We start from the raw sequence: 19,112 nt of genomic DNA, 5'->3' as shown, positions 1-19,112 counted from the left end.
GATGCAAGCAGCCCATTGCTGAGGGGTTTTTTTTTAGTAACTTGGCAACGTTATCTAAAGCAAAGCAGACTCTTGAAAATTGGGACATACTGCAATACAGTATGGGGACAACGAAAAGTATTTGTGGTACAGAATATTTCTCACACTCTGGAAGTCTCTGTTATATCAATCTTAATCAGAAGAGGAGTGGCCGAAGCATAGAAATATTTCCTTTTGCTGTTTAATGTTTCTGATAAAATGGGTATTTTCCAAAACACCCTTGGAAATGGCATAAGAATTTGACACAATAACCTTAACAAGGTTTATAGTGCTGTTTGTAAATAGGTGTTTAGGGAGATATAAAATTGTAGATCATTGGCCTCATAAGCCACGATATCATTTTCAGAGCTATTTAGGTGGGTCAGCTGAATGACTGCTCAGAATCACTACAGCAGGAGAAATTTGCAAGAGAACCGTATCGATTTGAGGTGCAGAGGAGGCATTTCCATGCAGAATAGATGGGCTGCCAGATTGATCTGTATTCTAAGCCGGCAGAATTTGCCCGAGGGATGCCCTGTAGTCCTGGTGTGAGGCGGTGTGAAGCTGCGAGGTGCAGCTCTTGGGTTCAGCTCCCCTTTGCTGGGTACCAAAGGGGCACAGGGGATGGACCCCACCAAGTGCCCTCATTCCCAGCCCTGGGTTTCTCCAGAGCATGACTCAAATGACAAACTGCATCTCTAGTAGGTGGAGAAGGCAGAGGAAAAACAGGAAAGTTCAGGACACCTTGCTGGGAGTGGCAGAAAAATGATGGGAATTTCCCAAAACTGATACTCAGTATGGTGATGAGCCATTTGTGATGAAGTGCCTCAACGTATCCAGATCCTTTTGAACATTTTGTTTCTTCTAGCCAGTGTCAAGATCCTTCTGTATCCTGCAGTCTGGAGCTCATTAAGTGCATGACGCATGGGAAAGTGTGTTTGCTTCTTAGCACCGTAATAGTGGGGAAAACGAGCTCTTAACCTCATTTTGTGTCGGACCCCTGTGCATCCCCAGTTCAATCCATTTTGCATACATGTGCTTGGATGTTTGTGCACACATCTGGCTGTGTGTAGGTGTGGATAGGAAAGACAGGCTCTGTGCAACAGCCTCCCTTTGTCAGCACTGCCTGAGGGTAAAAGAACATTCGCAAAGCGCAGTGCTCCCTCCGGCTGTCAGGCCTGAGAGATGGAAGTGCCCCGCGCTGCCAATGTTACAAACGGTATTGCTCCGGAGGGAGGTATTGAAGGATGCAGTGCATTGAGGAGTAGGTTGTTGTCTGCTTCAAAGTGAGGAGCGAATCAATAATTTGTTAGCCTGTTAGCTGATGGCTTGTCCGAGTGCCAGCTCCAGTGCCCTCCAGGAGGAGCTGCCAAAGTGACCGAGGGGGAAGAGCAGAGCCAATCCCGAAAGTGATTTTCCTCAAACACATACGTGGAAACCTTCAGAGCCTCTCGGTAAGGACAAATCAGTGTAGGCTTAATTCTTGTCGGAGCAAAATTCCTTCGGAGCAAAATTCCTTCTGAGGGCAGTAGGCTCTATGCTGGAGTCTTGTACCTCAGTGGGGTTAGGGTTTGGGGGGCGGATGGGGTCTCAGGACAGGGTGAGAGCTGGGGAGCTGCTTTCTACTGTCCTCCAGCTGCCTGCCCCAACTACTGTTGTAGCAAACCCCATAAGAAGCCCTTGTCCCTGCTTTACAAATTGCGGTATGCCAGTAGCATCTTCAATAGAGATTTCTCCTGCCTGTCAGTTTTTCCTCCCTGTTCTTCCTTGCAAGTCCAAACGTGTCTCCCTCGTAATGGACTCAGCCTTTATTACCCAAAGATCATGCCTCTTTATTAACCTTCAAATAAGGCTCCACCAGCTGCAGGAAAACTGTTCTGCAGGGCATGTGGTGTAAGTCACCGCGGGTGTCACACGGCTGTTCAAAACCCTGGTTTTCATTCGCTTTGAGGCTTTTTGCTTTTTGGTAGAGAGATGAAAATCTTTTCTGCTTTCTGCTGAGTGACTTATAAACAGCCTGTGTAAATTTGGCTCTAGAAATTACAACCAGAAAAATATATAGACTGTTGCATTGTTTTTATGGATCCCAGTTCGCTGTACAGGGGAGATTCCATTATAAACTTTCATTAAAAATAAAGGAGGAACACTAAAAATCCTCCTGCAGATCCAGGGAAAGTAAGACTTCATCAAGCCAGCTAACACTGAGCCATCTTCTGCTTTATTCCCTGCTGTTTATCTGAGGCACATTTCTTACAGTCAGTAGATTTCCACCTCTGGCAGTTTATACCTCCAGGAGTTTAAGAGCCTTTGACTAATTAAGACCAGAGAGATTTTCACCCCACTGCCACAACCCCACTGATGGGATCCTGCCCGAGTGCTTTGCTCTCAGGGGGCCTATGAGGACAAAATTAAAAATAGCTGACTAACTAATTAAATAAGCATCTGGTACACAAGCATACCTCTATTTAGATTCTCAGATCATCTCTAGAGACACATGTAGAAGTTTGGTTAGAAAAAGCCATAGCTAAGAGCTGCCTCGGAGGGCACACGTATGGCTACCAGGTCTTGTAGGTGGGTTCCTGGCCGAGTTATTGGCTGTTGGCAAAATAATCCTGGAAGAAATCTGGGTGGTTTAACTTGGCGGGTGCATAAGCGTGTGTGTTTGTGTGAGCACGTGTGCATGCATGCAGAAAGGCCTGTGAGCCATGCCGGTGCTTAAACTGATCGGACAAGTTTTATTGCTTCTGCCCATCGGTGCTGCTTTGTAATACGGGAGCTGATCCTCAGCAAAGTAGCTCAGAGATGGCTTCCCAAATGGCTTTCAGACCCTGGTTCCCACACTCATTTGCTTCCTCGATTCACTTCAAAATCTGCTCCCTTCAGCATTTATTGCTTTTGCTTAACCAGAGGCACTGAGAAATGCACCGTTACTCTGGGGTTTTCTGTAACACAAGGTGGTTTGGGGTCTGGATCCAGAGAAAAAGAAAAAGGGAAAGACTAAAGCAAGGAAGTGGCTGTATCAAAATTACATGTGAAATATGAGAAGCTGTATGCATATGGAACAGTAGGTCCAAGTCTAACAAATATACCAATGAAGGGAGGGGGAGCTTGACGGAAACCCAGAACTCCACTAACCATACTGGTGATGGGCGGTGCTTTGCTCCGATTCACTGCAGCTTGTGGCTCAGGTTCAGCAAGGCTCACTCATCCCTCAGTCCATCCCAGCCTGGCAGCATGATCCAGTGCCTGCTGCATCCCTACGGGCCTGCTGTCCTGCTCCGATGGGACCTGGGGCAGCACTGAGAATCTATTGCTTTTTGTGATGGGTAATCCATGTAATCCATGTTTGTGGTGCTGCAGGGGAGACCCTCTGAGCCTTCAGCAAGCACATCCTGCACGTGGGAGATGTGGAATGAAGGCAGCCAGCCTTGTTCCTGAAAGTTAACAAAACATCTCTTCTCTTTGTATGATGCCTTTGAGAAGAGCAAAGTCAGGCCCGGTGTGTGAAACACAACCAGAGGATTTACAGATCTGTTACTGTGTTTTTGGTAAGATCCCTCCTGTAGTGCTGTGTACCAGCATCATGCTGTCAAATTCAGAAGGTGGTCTCTGAAGGAAGGTAACCACATTAAGGATAGATGAGTAAGAGTGGATTTAGCCACCTTCCTTAAAGATGCGTTTAATGGCAGGGTGATCATCATAGGGTCATTAAGTGCCAGGGAAAGGAGATGGCATATTGTGCAAGTAGTAACACAGAGAACAACAAATGCAATTTAATAAAGGGCAAATTCCAGCTGGAAATGAGGCTAAACTGTCAGATGGTTAAGGGCAGGCAGAAAGGGAAGTCATTTGCTTAATGAGGTAGTTCTGACAAACTAGACAGAAATACTTCAGTTTCCGAGCCCAGCAAGTGTGGCATTGCATCTTCCCTGTACAATATGGAGGTTTTCACCGGCAGCGCTCTGTCAGCCTTGGCTGTCGTAACCATTAGCTGCATTAATAATCCATGTTGGAACGAAGGCACTACAATAGCATCATTACATGTGGAGAATCCTTCTTTCATCTCTAGGAGTGAAGAAGGAAATTAGTTTTTCTGTGGCTTCACAACAAGAAACAAGAAGTCGTGTGCTGTGGTTGTGCCGGAGGAGATTTAAAGGCCGCAGGGGGATGTACAGGGGGATTTCCCTATGGCATGGGACTTGGGCACCTCACCATTCTGTCACAAAGACAGCTGGGCTCCCCCACAGCATCTCCTCAGAACCCAGTCCTGTGTTCCACCCCAGCTGCTGCCTTGGAGCAGAGCTGGCCTGAAGGCTGTTGGTGGTGCAGTGGTTGATCTTAATTAACCACCTCCGGGGCTCTCTGCTGCAAATGTGCTCATGCTCTCCTGCCTGCAACAGCACTTCATTAGGAGCACAGCTGCAAACAGCCCTGTGTCTGCGCTGCTGCGAAGGCTTTATCAAAAACCTGGCTTCAAGCTCAGAAAAGTGGACCAAACGTATTGCCACATGAACTTAGGGAGCTGATCTCTCAATCACTGGGTCTAATATGATGAAGAAAAACAAATAATAATCTCTTTGTGCCACAGATATGCAGCTAATGTTCCTTGCCGTATTTTAAATACGCTGACAGGCATGGTGCAGCTAATTAATGAGGTTTCCTAGGGATCCCAATTAACAGCTAACGGTCGCCAACCACAACATCGGAAAATGAGAAGGAGAAATATGGGGATCCTGTGCATGGAAACGGCTCGCGTTGTCCAGCGTAGTTGATGATCACTTGAGTAACAGAATTCTCATAAGGATTTGAGCTTCTCAGAAATAAATGCAGTTTTTCCAGGACCTTGATAGTGATCAGGAAGTGAACGTAAAACTGTGATCTCATGTAATTTGGAAAGTTAATACACTAATCTGATCGGCAGAGCTTGCTAGGGTCCTCACTGCACACACTGAAAAGGGAGAAAAATCTTAGGGCGTGGGTGTGCCAATAGCAATGCAAGTGCAGAAGACAGTAGATTGTATTCCATAAATCAGAGATGGAAATGGGTGGTGTCCCAAAGAGAAATAAAGTGGTGTTGCTCTTTGTGAGGAAAATAGGTCAGCCTACATACAAGCATTGGTTGCTACATGCTATGGTAGATACATGTTGAAGAGCTAGTTGGAAAATTAATTTATTCCTGTCAAAACATTGCCTTTAGAGAAATCTTTCCTTATGCTTTGAGATTTCTTGGGGAAGAGAAAAAAGGAAATTACCAGTTTCCCGCTACCAGCAACTTTCAGATGAAAGCCTGATTTCTGGTCAGGCTTTTTTCACATGAACTCTTGGTGGTACCTTTCAGCTGAGAACTGTAAGGCAAATATTAGAGGCTGTGGTTACGTCGGGCAGTGTGGAGGTATAGACTTCAGGCTACTAGGCTGGGACATCAGGTTACTCCTTGGGTTTCAGATGCTGGGTTGGCTTTCCCTCGAAGAGCTCATTTTTATCCCTGTGTGAAATGGGAGAAGCTTCGTGGGATGGGAAAAATTCCCTGTGCTAAGCTTTGAGCTTGTTTCCAGTATCTTGACTCCTTTAACTGGGTGTCAGTGGCCTTTTTTGGTTAGATACCACAGGCTAATTCCCGTCTCTGCTCTGGGACTGTAGCTGAGCTGAGCAGTTCATCACCGAGGGAAAATAAGTCTTTCTTTATAACTGTTTCTCTTCATTTTATCTCGGCTTGTCAGAGCCTGGCAGATTCTCCATCCTTTATGCCACTCCTCGGCAGCTCACTTTGCAGAGCGGTCATTAGCTCTGCATATGGGGTGGCCTGGGGGGATTCATTTCTTCCCTAAAGTTCCCTTCACTCTTTTATGGGTTTTCTTTCAATTTTATATTCTTTTAGGCTGAAAAAAGCCAGATTCTGCTCTGAATCTGGTTTTTACTTGGTGTATTCTTGATGCTTGTAATCCCTACTGGACTGGGCTGACCTGCAGTGGTATTGTAACAGTGCCCAGTGTTTCTGTTCTGAAAAACATTTATAGCGTTGGCATTTGTATCTCATTTTGTGAAGTTTACTTGTACTGTTTAAAACAATTTGGGGAGATTTACAATTGCTTGTTTTGTAGTACAGCCACAAAGAATTAAGGGAAGGCTTTAGGAGTAATCTCTCTTCTCCTCCAGCCAAAGAAGCGCTGTCATGTTGTCATCTATCAACTGACGTAGGGTCAGAGTTTGGCTTCTCTCTTGGTGCACTTGATAGGCATATGTAAGTGCCGCATCTCAGTCGTTCACGGAGGAATTTGGCACTTTGATTTTTAAATGTGGTGCCAAACATGCAGAGAGAACAGCGTAGCTTAGCTGCAGTGCACCTACGGGAGCGATATTTGCAGAAAAAATGACTGAGAAGACTTAGAAATCAATTGCAATTAAAACTGTAACTGGCTTGATACTGGAGACGGATAACTGCTAGCTTTTGATATTTGCTAGCTAGGCAGAAACTCAGAAAATTGCATTTTCTGAGAGCAGAGATATGGAGGAAAGATGACTTTATGTTTAAGTCTCTATGCTGGGACTCACAAATCGACTTCCCTTCCTTTCCTGGCTGCCTCGCAGGATGCCTCTGTAGTCTTGGGGATGATTACAAACTTTTTACCATATGTTTATGCTGCGTCTGGTGATCTGAAGCCTCATTTTAGTTGGCGTTCATGAAATTCTAGCCTACCAAATAATATTTACTCATTAGTCTCCTCCAGAAAGTAAACAAACCTTCTTTGGAAAAACTAAACTGAGTCACGTTTACGCCGAACAGGGATTGTGTGTCCTAGTCAGTGATGGATGACAAGTGAGGCCTTCGGAGATGATGACTATATCAGACTGGATGCTCAGCCCAGGCTTGGGATCATTTAGGTTGCTTTGAAAGATGCTGGGGGAGGGAGAAGGGGGGAGATGCTGACCATGAAGGGCTGTTTTCCCAAGTTGTTAGTCCTATAACTCAGGGGAGAGGAAGGACCTGACAGAAGTAGCGAGAGCCTTCCTCAAAGAGGACTCTATAACATCAGGCAAGTTTAGGCACATTTCTTTATTAATGAAGGGAGAAGAAAAAATATCTTTTTCTTTTTTTTTTTCTTTTAGATAAATCATCCAGAAACGAGCTTATGAGAAAAATAGAAGGAAGAAGGCCAAGGAGGCATGCCAGAGAAGGGAGCCTGCAGAGTCCAAGGGGTTCAGAGAAGGCTGCAGTGGGACTGCCTCTGAGAGGGAGCATTTACATCCTGGCAGGTTTACCTTCTGGGACTTCCAAGCTTGGATTGCTGCTGAGCATTTGTCCTGGACCTGGCCTCTGGGCTGGTGAGTTAGCGATGGAGTGACACACATCTCTTGTGCTGAAATGTGATGTTTTCAGGTTGCTCACTGTAAGGAGTTTTGGTCTCTGATCATTCTGTTTCTTCTGCTCCAGTGAGGACAGAATGTGTCAAGCAGATAAAGCACAAATCTGGGAGGTGGAAAACTTGGCCTGTTTCTGAGGCTGCCACAGCCTATTTGTGGTTTTTGATGAGGTAAAGAAGTGCAGATGTTAGATGAAGGGTTTTCCAAATGGCCCAGGGCTCTCTTAACTGTGCCATTATGGGAGTTGATGAGTCCCACTCTCTCTCCTGACTTTGTTGGGAGCTGAGATCTTGTATTGCAGCCTGTGAAGAAGGTAGGTGTCTGCAGTCATTTGGATACGAACAACGCGTGCCTGCTGCAGTGCAGGGAGATGATGCAACTTTTGCAGATGCTGTTTAGTGGGAAAGGAAGGGAAGTACATTGTATCTAACAAGGTGGGTCAAATTCAGGCCCTGGTTGTAGCAGTTCAAACCGAGAATAATGCACCTGGTGCGTTTAGCCAGAATTCATTTTACGCCAATTCCTACACGTGGCAATCACTCCGTACAGGTACGTGTAATTGCAGTATGGGCAAGGGAATGGTGAATGGAACTCAATTAGTCTGGTCCCAGAATATACCCCACAGTACGTAATAGCATTGCAAGGGGTTAGCTTTGCAATATCACTTTTCCACTGCAGCATCACAAGAATGTTCCATTTACTGTTTGTGCCCAATTTGTGCTGTCTGAATCTAGGAAAAGTGCCCACTTAGCAGAATTTGGAGCTTCTGTTTGGAACAAAGCAAAGGGTTTTTTAGTTTCTTTTTTTTTTCCCCATCATTACGATGTATTTATTATTTTATTTTAACAGATGAATAAAATTTACCTCTGTGGTTTTGTAGAACTATAGACCTAGCAAAGAACTTTCCAGAATAATCCATCTGGTTCTATTATAGTGATTCATTTCCCTTTGGGCAACCTCGCAAAGGTGTATGAGTCCACACAAAGTTGTTCCAGGAGAAATGGCCACATTGGTCCTGCAGGCAGCTCCCAGCCCATGTCCTCTGACAAAGAAGAGGCAATGGAGGAGGCTGCAGAAGTGTGTCCTTTTTGGAGGAGCAGTGGGCATTTTCTTTGAAGATATCTGCACTTACCTCCTGTCTCCCCTTTCACTCTTTTCGCATTAATATTCATATTTTCAATGCTAATGAGAGCAATGACTATATGCTAAAAAAGATTCTCTGTCCCTTCAGATTTCTCTTGCAATAGCCAAATACAGAAGAAATGATGAACTAAAGCTCCCTGTGAGTCTTTGACTCATCCAATCACCCCAATTAATCAGTGTTAAAGAGAAGTGTGCTGCTCGGCTCGGCCACCCATGGCACTCTGTCTGGCTTCACAACTTAGGTTACTTTGTCTTGGTGTTGCAGTGTGCGCATGGTGTGAGATTATGCCCTGTCCTTAAGTGCCCGCCACACTTACACAGTGTAGTCAAACCAAAGGCAGGGCGAGTGTCAGCTATGAAAGAAAATAATTCCTAAGCATAGGAATAATGTAGGTTTAGTGGAAGCCTGTTAGGATCAAATTTTCACCTTTAGTATAAATCTAACGAGGGCAAAATTGTATGTCGGTGCACACTTGTTGAAAGTAGAGCGTGAACCTAGGAAGACTGTTTCAAACTAAGGGGAAATGGTTTCAAACTAAAGGAGGGGAGATTTAGACTGAATGGGTATAAGAAAATAGTTTCTTGCAATAAGGGAGGTGAGGCACTGGGACAGGCTGCCCTGAGAGGTAGCAGATGCCCTATTCCTGGGGACATCCAAGGTCAGGCTGGACGGGGTTATGAGCACCTGATCAAGCTGTAGGTGTCCCTGTTTGTTGCAGGGGAGTTGGGCCAAATGGCCTTTAAGGATCCCTTCCAGCTTAAACGGTTGTAAGATTCATTAGGAAAATGGCAAACAATGGACAGTAGCTCCTGGGGGGGGAGCAGCCCATAGGTTGGGGTTCTCTCTTCACCCAGCTGTGCTGCTGACCTGCTGTAAATCCTTCCCAATTTCTCACGTCTGGAGGTGTGGCTTTGCTGTTGTGGAGCAGGAGCAAAGATTCCTTTCAGCTGTGCTATCAGGGCACGGTCTGAGCCAGGCTAATGAGCACAGGTGCTGGCTGCAGGGAGCAGCAATGAGGGAAGAATGGATCCTTGAAGCATTTGATCAACAGTCTGGGTTTGTATGCCCCTGTTTCTACATTAAGCGCACTTAATGATTTAGGGATTTTCTGTGCCTTTCTCTCTTTTGTTTATCTCATGTTCTCATCAACAAGAGCTTTGTTTTAGATCCCGATAAGGCTTTTTAACTATAATTTTACTGGATACGGTCATAAGAAAATCTTTTTTTTTTCTTTTACATAGTAGCCCATTCTCACTTTCTGAGCTATCTTGACTTTTTTTAAAGAGAAGCAATAATGAATTTCCATATGGGCTATACCTTGTAAAAAGATTATCTCCATTTCTTCTTTTTATAAAGTTTTCAGAAGGGAAGGCACTGTCCCAATGCACAGAAGCAATTTTTCTTTTCAATGGATCCTGTGACTCAAATCTAAACCTTTGCTCTCCGAGGAACACTTTTCAAATGTTTACTTACTGCTCGATTCCTGATAGGCAGTCTGGAAAAAAAATCAGATGAGGTGTTGCTCCTGAAAGTTACACTGCTTTATATTGTTTGAAAGGCAGAGATTGAGCTGATTTGTCTAGCAGCTTGCCTTTTCTCAGCTGGGGGAAAGAGTTCCTTTGTAGCTCAGGCTTTTATCAACAGTCCAGTAAAAGTGTTTTATATACGTACATAAAAAAAAATACAACATTTATATAAAGCCTTTCATCTTGAGGGCTCCAGAGTAGTTGACAAATTTGTCAAATAATGTGTCTTTTCTCAGAAGTTATCTCTTGCTCCAGCACAGAAGCGGAGGTATTTCTGTGCTGTGTGAAACCGTTCTTGCTACTAATAACTCATTAAAGTCACCATCAGAGCTGTAATGCAGGGATTACAAAATTTGAAACTAAGAACTTTAGAAACTTTTTCCTAATCATGTAAGAGGATTTATTAAACATGAAGCTGCTTTCTTGGTACAGTGAGGCCACGGGGGCACTGGAGCACGAGGTGTGCTGAGGGGAGCCTTGTCACGGGTAACTGGAGAAAAAAGATCAGTAATACAACAGTGAAGACAAAAACAGAGTCTTGGAGCCATCCGCTTTGGATGGGTGCTTGGTGACAAGTTCCTGTCCTGCAGCACAGCTGGAACAGATTGCTGTGTGTGGGTGAAAACACACCCATGAGGGGTGGGGATGCTCTGCTGCCTATCCAAGCCCAGCTTCACCTTGCTGGTGACCCCAGGACCTCTGTTTCCATCTGAGCCTTATGTATGAGCAGCATTTGCCTCTTCTGAAAGGGCACTGCACTGGCACGTCCCGCCTATGTGCTCTGCGCATGCTGTAGGACCCTCTTGTCTGCTGAACCTTCACCTTGTGCAAGGTGCTGCCTACCTTGCTAGCAGACACGTTGCAAGGTGACGGAAGGTTTCGTGATGGGACCCATAGCGTAAGCGTGTTAATGGACTCAAGTGCTCTTTATTGGCTCCGGGGTGTTTCACTGCGCCTTTGGCGTGCTCATGCTTCCTGTATGAAACTTGGCTGGAGGAATCGGAGCTGTAAGACATCATCCTGAATTCCAGCTGGGATGTGTAACTTGGCTACACGGCGCCCTCCCCTCTTTGCCCCCCTCGGCCACTTCCCATGTTAAATAGTTTCTCAGGACTCAAAGGGAAAGGGGGAGATAATCTCCAGGCCAATCACTCTGATAAGCAGGAAAAATGTGTAAATAAATGAGCCACGATTAATAGAATGACACTGTCTCTTGACTCACTTCTCTGGAAGTTGTGGCTTGCTGGGATGGCAGTCCTTGTCCTGCTGTCGGGGGCTGGGATGCAGAGAGTGAGCACTGAGGGTGGGATTTGTTTAACACATATTTTCATATTGGAGGGGAAAAAAAAAGTGTGATTTATTTTCCTTCGCTGCAGCCTGCTCACAATTTTCAGTTTACATTAATAGCTGTGGGAAGAGCAACTCTTAATGCCATATACTTTGGCTATTAACACTGTGTCTGGTTTGACAGTACATCCCTCTTAAATTTTTTTTATTCCCTTGTGATCATAAAATATGTATCAGCCTTCCTTTGTAATCTCCTTCAGCGTGTCCAGCTAGCTAATGTGCATCTCTTTCCCTTTAGGATTTGATTTTGCTAACGCCATAGACTTAGCGAGAAGAAACAAACTGACTTCTTCAATTCTATTTTATTTTTAATCACAAGCTTGTTTGAATTCATATTTGATGGAGTTGTTTCTCCCGGAGCCCCTAGCAGCTTCCTCCCCAAAATGTTTGCTTCATTGATATTTTAATTGCTGTAATAATCAGCATTCTGAATAAGAGGTCTTTCCCCTAGCTCGGTAAATCCATGCAGGCTGGGTAAAGCATGTCTGTGATTTATGTGCAGATAAACAGCTTTGGATCCCATCCAATCACTTCATCAGTTTTAATTCGGCTGCCTAATCAGTAGCAAACAGGAGGGCTGTTTTTTGTTGGTTTTTTTTTTTTGCTTTGTTTTGCTCTGAGCAGGGTGGGGGTGCTAAGGAGAGCTTGGCGCCTTCCCCAGAACGGCACCGATCCTCCCCATTTCTCATCATGTCAGTGTCAAAGTCAGCACTAACTTTCTGAAGGAGTGGATGAGAAGGGACGGGGTGCCAAGACCTGCCTTTAGGCTTTTGCTGGTATCTAAGGAACCGCACAGTTATGCGGTCTGAAAAACAAGCCTGTACTTATCTCATGTTTTATAAAGGACATCCCTTGGATGCCTGAGAAACGTGGAAAGCCTCGGATGGAAGCAGATTTTATTTCCTGTCTGTGTTCAGGAGTTGACGCCTTCAAAACCACTGGAACCACTGGAACAGGTTGCCCAAGGAGGCTGTGGATGCCCCATCCCTGGAGGCACTCAAGGCCAGGCTGGATGTGGCTCTGGGCAGCCTAGTCTTGTGGTCCGCAACCCTGCACATAGCAGAGGGGTTGAAACTAGGTAATCATTGTGGTCCTTTTCAACCCAGGCCATTCTATGATTCTATAAAAACTGTTTTCACAGCAATCCTCCTGCTGCTGTTCCGCAGAAGGTCCGGTGACTTTGGTGGGGCTGGGAGGTGCCAGGTGCCTGCAGGGTGCGGGGCAGCACCAGGGCATGAGGGCCATTCTGCATCACCACTGCTTTATGTCCTTCTGGGCAGGCTACAGCATCCCGCTCCCCACTGGCCCAGTGCAGCAGGGTGGGATGGGGCAGATCGTGCTCATTGCTGCCCTTTTCTTCTTTCTTCCTGCCCTGCAGCTCTGTGGGATGGATGCTGAATGCTCAGTGATGGAGTAGCGGGGCTTTGGGAACAAATGCTGCATGTGCAGTTCTGCAAGAGAACTGCTCCTCCTGCAGCTCCCCCAGTGCACAGCTGCCCACTGCCACCTTTGCAACTCCAGCTTACGTGCTGCTGTGACACATGGACCATGTGCACAACGCTGTAGAGGGCAGCGTGATCTGCCTGCCCCAAGGCTGAGGCTCTTCTAACACGGGACCAGAGTTCCTGACCCTATTTTTGTTTATCCTGAGCCAAGCAAATACCTATTAATGGTAAAACGCTGCACACTTACATTATTATCCGTTGGTGCCATGTGTCCAGAGGTGAAGTATTCCCTGATTTATAAGCAGCCTCTGCAGGATTACAGAGAGTAACCCCATTTTGGTCACTAGATCTAGGGCAGGCAATACCATCTGCAATAATAAAGCTTACCTAAAGAGCTTAGCGTGGTTTGACCAGTAAACCAGGGCTGTGGTCCCTGAGCTCTGTTGGCTCTCCTCACTGCCCTCCATCTCCACAAGCAGTCGTTCCCTGCTGCTTCCCTTATGTTGGGAGGCAGCAGGAGATGCCAACAGCCACTTTTCTGGGCCCATTTCTTCCTGCACCATAGCAGCCCTTGCCTGTAAGCAAGCAGCAATGTTGGGAGAGCCGTGCCAGGCTGGTGGCTGCCACTGCAGCATTCAGGAGACTGGTTCCTTGGGAAGGAGAAGACAGGCATTGCTGTTCTACCTTCAGGGTGGTTTACATCGCTGCACAGAAGACCCAACAGCTTTTTTTTTTTTTTGATTTTTCCATTTGAAGTGAAACCCTCACAGCTCCATTTTTCACTATTACTGAGAACATAAGGAAAATCCCAACACGAGCTGCTTAATTCAAATTTTCTTGGCTCAGCCTTAATGCGTCGCACACACCCATAGCTGTAGGGGTTTTAAATAGAATTTTGAATCATCATGAAATTCAGAGAATTAGGCTGGGCTGGAGGGAAGGGCAGCAGGCCGGGTTTGGGGCAGTGCGGGATCAATTTGCAGATGTGCACATCCCGAGGGACCTTGGGGGAGGTGTTTCATCCGTCCGCTGCACACTGATTTCTTTGAATTTGCAAAAGGGCCGCAACAACTCCCTGCCTTGGACTTGAACCGTTCTGGGAGAGAAGAGATGCAGCTGCTGGGGTGGCTCTGGTACAGCACCAGTCTGATGCTTGAAGACTTATAGAGAAGGGCAGCGAGCACTTTGCCCTCCTCCTCTGCAGGATCTTACCTTGTTCTCCTTCTCTTATCATACTTCTTCTCTGTGTCAGCGCTGCAGAGGGTCTTCTAGAACTGAGATTTCCCTGCTTTAGGCTGAATGCAGTTGGCAGGTCTGATTCTTTTAACCTGAGCAGGAGCTGTGAGCACCCCATTAAAATTAATGCGGGAGGAACTTCCAGAGTGCCAAAAGATGAAGATGATCCCATCTGTCTATCTGCTGCTTTAATGGAGAGATGGGAACGGTTTCATGCTGTAACTTGAGAGGTAACTTGACAAGTAATTTGAGGAGAATGCTCAGTTTCTTGCAGATCAAAGGGTGAGTTTAGGGAACTCTCTGTTCTGTGGCCAGAAGGCAGTGTGAATCTGTAGAGTTCTGTGGTTTGCAGACCAGAAATCCTGCGGGTGACCAAACTCAAGGGTTACTGCAGTCCGGTGGTTTGCTTTTTAGGAGAGACCACAGGTTCCAGAGGTCTGAGCTCACAGATGCATCTTATTTTACTGCAACCTGATATTATGGGCTCTGAACTGCCACCTGGGCTACCTCTAAAAGCATTTCCACTGCTGTCACTCTAAAGAGCAAGAGAAACCCAGTTATAAAGGCTGAGTCCTTTTGTGAGGTGATCTGTTGTCCCAGGGGTTTCCCACCTTCAGGGTTCAGCCCTGATAGAAGCTACGGCAACTTTCTCATCCTCAGCCACCCCCTGGGATTGCTTCTACAGGGGAAAACTGGTAGGAGAGGGAAAGAAATGTGAGGGTGCATACCTGTGTCCCAGTCCTAAAACATGGCAGGAAAGTGTGGTGGGAGTGCTTTCTTGATTAGGAAAAGGTGATAAATGAGGCTTCATGTAGAAAACAATTGCTGCAGCCCTCCCAGAGGACTGGGCGACAGGTTCCTCTGTTACTGCAGTTTGCGTTTTTCAGATGATGCTACAATTATTGTGACTTTTTTCTTTTCTTCTTCCTTTTTCCTTTCTGCAAGACTCACGCTAGTTAGAACCCATTCCTCAGATGAGCTTTAGCAGAGTGGTGATGGGCCTGCCCATGGCCTGTCCCTGAGCATGGCACCTTAACCCCGGGAGCCCCATGGCACGATGCAGGGTTCTGGCAGATCACACTGCAGTTTCCCCAGGAAAACCCTTTTGTCTTTTCAGTGTCTCCGTTCCTTGTCTGTGCAGCAGAGCTAGCAGCATGCACTCCTTCTCAGGAGCGCGGTGCAGATAAACCCATCTGGTTCAGGAATGCTCAGACATCGCTCTGATGGAAGCCGTGTAAATAACGAGATAAATGATTTCAGCGAGATCGGCCGTTGAGCATAATAGGTAGTGGGGTCAGAGTCTGTTCGCAGTGAATCATTTCTTACTGGCTGAGTGGGATTTGTGCTCGCAAACCATTGTGCAGAAGCGTCCTCTGATTTTTGCTGTCTCTGTCTTTTCCCTGCCTACACGTTCAGCTCCTTGATCTCTTGCCTGGAAGTTCCAGGGAGCAGAGACAGCCGTGTCCGAGGGCTGCACAGAGCTTAGCATCAAGAGCTCAGCCACAGGGTAAGCTTTGGGTGCTGCAAGAGCCAAAAGAGAACTTATTAGGGTGGAATTGAGGGTTTTATACAGGACGGGTGGGTGAAAATGAAGAAAATAGCCTTTGCAATGTGTCTGGAGCAGGTGTGTTCGTTTTGTGCATCGCTATGGTGTTAAAGGGCAGGGCTATTGCTCACAGGTGGCATGCTAGCTGCTTGCCCCCTGGAGCTTGCTGTGTGACCCACGGCAAATGGTGTGGGCTTCAGCTGGCTGCAGCACCTGGGTTGACTTGTATGGTTTAAAAAGGGCTTTACTAATCCTTAACTGACTTTGCTGGGGGAGTAGTTCTGCTGAATGGAGTATGCCATTGACTCAGACAGAGGTGAGTGAAGAGGCAGGGAGATGGCTGGTGTAGGTGGTCATCTCCCTAAGTAGAATGCTGCTGTGGGGAGGAGGGCGTGTGTTCACAGTGTGCCTTTCTCCCTGGTGCAAATCTCTTGCTTGGAAGCTGGGGTGAGAGCAATTCCTTGTCTCTCCTATAAGGATAAAGCAGTCAGGAGTGTGCAGGCAAGGTTTCACAATTTGTAAGTTCGAGTGTTAAAATATTTATTGTTTCTACAAACATTTGCTGCTAGCAAATCTGTGGGCTTGGATCTTTGCAGAAAGGAAATGTGAAACAAAGAATTGCAGATGAAACAAGTTTTAAAGCAGACTTCAGATGAGCATTTAGGACAGCTTTTACACTACTTTGTGATTAAATTTAAATAATACGTTTGTTACGTTTTGTTTCCAAAGTGTCTAATTTTGATCTTAAACTATCTTCTTTGTCAGATGGAAGATATGGTTAGAAATGACCACTGATGGCTCTTTTCCTGATGTTTCCCCAGATTACTAAGGACTTTCCCTGGTGCTTGACTTCAAATATGACGCTTCAGTAATGCAGAGGCTGTAAGTATATAATATAATGCTTGCAACCCTTCTTTAACTGCCGTGTTCACACTCTTTCTAGATCGTTGCTGGGCTTTGCTAGACTCTGCCTTGCGATGAGCTTGCAAGGAAGTGAATAGAAGATGACATGGTTCTAAAATAGGGAGTGTCATTTTAGATGCTTTGCTTTATCAGGTTAATGTCTTGTTTAAAAGCTGCTATAACGGTTGTTTAATCTGCAGGAAGAAAGCCCAAGACATCTGTCAGTATTGCTGGAAATGCCACAAGTAGACAAAAATAAAAAGACCTCATTAGGGTAGATGAGCAATGAATAAAATGCAATGATACATTACCAAAAGCTGGCATGGAGTTGGTTCCCAGGCACAGAACAAAGGCCAAGAACCTTATTTTGCTTGTGATAGCACTAATTAAAAAGGCCTACAAGAAGCTGAATGATTAAAACAGGAGCGGCTGCCCTAATCATGTACTTGTTGGCCTTCGGTCAGTTGGTGTCAGAGTTGGGTATCTGGCAGGTCTTACCACAGAGGGAAGCTTTTGTGCAGTTCTGGGCTTGAATTCCTGGATGATTGAAAAAGATGGAATTTCATTTTCTTCCTCAACTGTTTCCACCTATTCTTTAGGTGAATTAGTGAGCTGTTCATTTTGGTAGCACTTCCCCGAATCCTGCATTGTTTTTCCTAATCAGTTCTCGCAGATCTACTCAATCTCCATTTAATTCAGTCAGCTACTCAACATTCAAACCATTTGTAATAAAGAGAGTGCTAATTTTTCTTTTTATTTCAATTGTAGTCAATGTCTTTCGGCAGGTGTTATCATATAACTCAATCACCAGCCATTGGAATTTGTAATTTAATCAATAGCGGAGGCCATTTTTCTTGAGTAGATCAAAAGAGAAAGCCCAAGGAAAATTCATGCTAAAAGGTGAGTGAATAACAAAACAAAGTGATAGGAACTGTGGTTTGCACTTCACAGCTGCATGCCCCTGTGCTTGTATCTGCCTGGCAAGTAGCAAGCGAAAGAAATACCACTGTTTTAGAATTAATGAATGTAATGATGGCACCTGTGAACTCATCTTGCAAAACCTGGAGGGGAAATTATTCATGGTGACTTAAGTTGGTAAGACAGAGACCTTGAACCAACCCCACTGGGCTGAGTGGTGTTAGCAACTCTGTGCATGAGCAATAGTGTTGACAGTAAGAGTTTGGTTTAAGAGAGACACCAGGAGATGAAACTCTGTGTTAGGTCAGATCCTCCAGCCTTTCTGGTCTTCTCTTTCTGGCATTGCGATGTCTTTAGACAATGGCAGAAGGGGATGTAGCCATGACAGCAAGCCACTCTTGGTGTCATCCCTGCATGGTTTAGGGCTTTGAAGCATGGGCATCTGTCTGGGTACAGTGAAAGCTGGCTGTGGCCAGTGTATCTACTCTGTGACCTCCCTTCATCTTTGCTTCCAGTATTTCTGCTACCCTGCAGGAGGGGTGGCACTGGCAGGATGAGGGAATAGCTCCTCATTACCAGTACTGGGAGCTCTCTTGATTTCACATACTGGCATGTTTAGGAAGTGTAGTTCCCAGTAGAACATCTCTGCCTGTTCCGCTGCTGTCCTGAATGTTGTCCTGAGATAGGTTTATTTTGCTCTCAGCCTCTGGAAGGCAGAATGCCTCTTTCAAATTGTCAAGAAGCTTTGAGCAATGCCCTGCCAGAGAAGCACCTGTGCTGGGTCACAGCTGGGAGTTTGTCCTTGGCTCCCTTGACTTCAGAGAGATTGCCTGGACAGATCTCAAACCTTAGGCCTCTGAAGAGTCACCCTTGGCTTTAGTGATAAATAGCTGCTTGGTGTTGTAGTCTCGGTTTGGCAAGGTCCACAACAACTGAAGATGAAAGGTATCAAAATTACTCATCCAGGAAATGCTTACAATTGCAATAAATCATTTGGCCCCTAAGGGAAATCAAATGCTGATTTGCTCATGTCCCTTCCAAAGCTGCGTTGCCAGAGCTGTAGCCATGCTTACTGCAAAGGAAATGTTGAGTTGGCCACTGGATCATGCATCTTCAATTTTTAATTGAAGCAGACACACCAGTAAAGAACAGCTTCAGGATACAAAAACTGTGGGAAATTTTAACATGCGGTGTGTGGCATTGTCTCAAAGATTTTAGTACTTTCCTTGAGTGCTACTCTAGATTGAATTAACAGGTACTCAGAGAGTCTTTGGAAGCTTATTTTCAACACAGGTTGCTAAACTTTTCCTGTGGTAAGCATTTAATTTCCTAAGACAATAAGGCAATCAACTGATGAACTCTAAGGTGAATCATCTTAAAAAAAGACCACCAAACACTCTAAGGCGGAAGCAATCACTTAATTGCAGTAGGAGACTTGTCTCAGGTTTTGTTAAATGTGGGACATCGTGAATTGAAGAATTTGTGGATAAATGTAGCAACAAAATGGCTTGGCTCTCATTTCTCAGCAATTCTGCCTTGATGCAGCCTGCTGAACTCAAGTCCCACTCCTGTTCTGAGCAGCTGTACCAAAAGGAGAAGTTTTGGACAAGAAGGGTGTGAAGCGTGTCAATCCCACAGCTACAGAATCTACAAAACTGCAACTGGCC

General features: G+C 45.5%; 1 protein-coding gene across 13 annotated transcripts in view; it reads left to right on the top strand.

Annotated features, from left to right (window-relative positions):
• Positions 1-19,112, top strand: part of SEMA5B (semaphorin 5B) — a 252,209-nt gene that overhangs the window by 59,879 nt on the left and 173,218 nt on the right. For 6 of the 13 annotated variants that reach the window (XM_015289991.4, XM_004942929.5, XM_040704229.1 and 3 more), the window contains exons 2-3: positions 7,126-7,341; positions 16,446-16,506. The gene's annotated coding sequence lies outside the window, so the exon portion shown is untranslated. Of the gene's footprint in view, positions 1-7,125; positions 7,342-15,494; positions 15,586-16,445; positions 16,507-19,112 lie in introns of all 13 variants that reach the window. The other 7 variants (XM_040704228.2, XM_040704230.1, XM_015289990.4 and 4 more) reach the window with 2 other exon arrangements.

This window comes from Gallus gallus, chromosome 7 (assembly GCF_016699485.2).
Source record: "Gallus gallus isolate bGalGal1 chromosome 7, bGalGal1.mat.broiler.GRCg7b, whole genome shotgun sequence".
NCBI classification, from domain to species: Eukaryota; Metazoa; Chordata; class Aves; order Galliformes; family Phasianidae; genus Gallus; species Gallus gallus.
The sequence above is the reverse complement of the archived record's forward strand: the minus strand, read 5'-3'. Positions and strand labels throughout refer to the sequence as shown.